The sequence below is a fragment of the Cricetulus griseus genome (assembly GCF_003668045.3).
Source record: "Cricetulus griseus strain 17A/GY chromosome 1 unlocalized genomic scaffold, alternate assembly CriGri-PICRH-1.0 chr1_1, whole genome shotgun sequence".
NCBI classification, from domain to species: domain Eukaryota; kingdom Metazoa; phylum Chordata; class Mammalia; order Rodentia; family Cricetidae; genus Cricetulus; species Cricetulus griseus.
Window position 1 is genome coordinate 93466461 of NW_023276807.1, and position 2676 is coordinate 93469136.

Genomic DNA, 2676 nt, shown 5'->3' on the forward strand with positions numbered 1-2676 from the left:
ATTCTCAACAGAGGAATCTGAAATGGCTGAAAGACACTTAAGAAAGTGCTCAAAATCCTTGGCCATCAGAGAAATGCAACTCAAAACAACTCTGAGATACCATCTTACACCGGCCAGAATGGCTAAAATCAAAAACACCAATGACAATCTATGCTGGAGAGGATGTGGAGAAAAAGGAACACTCCTCCATTGCTGGTGGGAGTGCAAACTTGTAAGACCACTTTGGAAATCAGTATGGCGGTTGCTCAGAAAAATGGGAATCAGTCTACCTCAAGATCCAGCCATTCCACTCTTGGGCATATACCCAAAGAAGCACATTCATACAACAAGGACATATGTTCAACCATGTTCATAGCATCATTGTTTGTAATAGCCAGAACCTGGAAGCAACCTAGATGCCCCTCAACTGAAGAATGGATTGAGAAAATGTGGTACATTTACACAATGGAGTACTACTCAGCAGAAAAAAAAGCAATGGAATCTTGAAATTTGCAGGCAAATGGATGGAACTCGAAGAAACCATCCTGAGTGAGGTAACCCAGTCAAAAACAGACAAACATGGTATGTACTCACTCGTATATGAATTTTAGATGTAGAGCAAAGGATTACCAGCCTACAACCCTCTTCTCCAAAGAATCTAGGAAACAAGAAGGACACTAGGGGAAAAATGCATGGACCTCTGAGAATGGGAAGGGACAAATCTCATGAGCTAATTGGGAGCATGAGGGCAGGGGATAGGGAGCTGCCAAACAAGAGGAGGAGAAGAGGGGAGAGGTGGAAATGGAGTAGCAGAAATGTTGAGTTGGAGGAAGAATAGAGGAGAACAGGAGGAGAGATACCATATTAAAGGGAGCCATTATAGGTCCAAGGAGAGATCTGGCACTTGGGAGATTTCCAGAGATCTACAAGGATGACACAAACTGACAATCTAGGCAATGATAGAAAGGATAACCTAAATGCCCTTTCCCTATAATGAGACTGATGACTACTTTTTATGCCATCTTAGAGCCCTCATTCAGTGGCTGATGGAAGCAGAGGCAAATACCCACAGATATACACTGAACTGAACTCTGGAACCTAGTTGCAGAGAGGGAGGAATGAAGATCAAAGGGGTCAATACCAGGCTGGTGAAACCCACAGAATCAGCTGGCCTGAACAAGGGGGAGCACATGGACCCCAGACTGCTGTCTGGAAGGACAGCATTGATCCAGATCCCTGAACATGGATGTCAATGAAGAGGCCTCTGCACTCTAGGGGGCTCCTGGCAGTGGATTAGTATTGTTCCCTGGTGGTGTAAGAAGGGACTCTGAGAGCACATTCCACGTCTCAGCCTGGACACATGGGGAAGGGCCTAGGCCCGGCCCAAGATGATGTGTTGTACTCTGGGGAGCCCCTGTCGAGGGCTCTACCCAGCCTGGGGTGTGGAGGGTGGATGGGGTGGGAGAGAGATGGGAAGGGTTGGAGGTGAGGGGAGGGAGAGGGAGGAGGAATTGACATGTGAAGCAAGCTTGTTCCTAATTTGAACTAATACGAAAAAATTACAAAAAAAAATACACAAATTGCAGAAAACATACAAACTCATGGAAATTGAAGAACGTGCCATTGTGCCATTCCTGGGTCAAGGAAGAAGTAAAAAAGAATTTAAAGACTTCCTAGAATTCAATGAGAATCAAGACACAACATATACAAACTTATGGGACACTTTGAATGCAATGCTAAAAGGAAAGCTCATAGCACAAAGGGCCTACATGAAGAAACTGGAGAACAGTCACACTAGAGAATTAATAGCACAACTGAAAGCTCTAGAACAAGAAGAAGCAAACTCACCCTGGAGGAGTAGATGCCAGAAAATAATCAAATTGAGGGCTGAAATCAATAAAGTAAAAACAAAGAAAGCAATCCAAAGGGCCAATATAAGGAAGAGTTGGTTCTTCCAGAAAATCAACAAGATAGACCAACATTTATTCAAACTTACCAAAATGGCAGAGAGTGAACATGCAAATTCATAAAATCAAAAATTAATATGGGGACATAACAACAGACACAGAGGAAATCCAAAGAACCATCAGGTCATACTTTGAAAACCTGTATTCCTCAAAATTCAAAAATCTAAAGAAAATGGACAACTTTCTGGATAGATATTACTTACCAAAATTAAATTAGGACAGATAAGCAATTTAAATAGACCTAAAAATCCTGATGAAATAAAGCAGTCATCAAAAGTCTCCCAAACAAAAAAAGGCCAGGACCAGATGGCTTCAGTGCAGAATTCTACCAGAAATTCAAAGAACAGCTAATACCAATTCTCCTCAAAGTATTCCACACAATAGAAGCAGAAACGTCATTACCAAACTCTTTTTACAAGGCTCCAATAACCTTGGTACCCATGCCACACAAAGACACAACTAAGAAAGAGAACTACAGTAGACAAATATCCCTCATGATCATTGATGCAAAAATACTCAATAAAATACTGGCAAATCAAATCCAAGATCAAAAAAAACATCCACCATAATCAAGCAGGCTTCATCCCAGGGTTGCAATGATGGTCCAACATATGAAAATCCATCAGTGTAATCCAGCATATAAACAGAGGAAGAAAAATCACATGATCATCTCACTAGATGCTGAAAAAGCCTTTGACAAAATCCAACACCCCTTCATGATAAAGGTCTC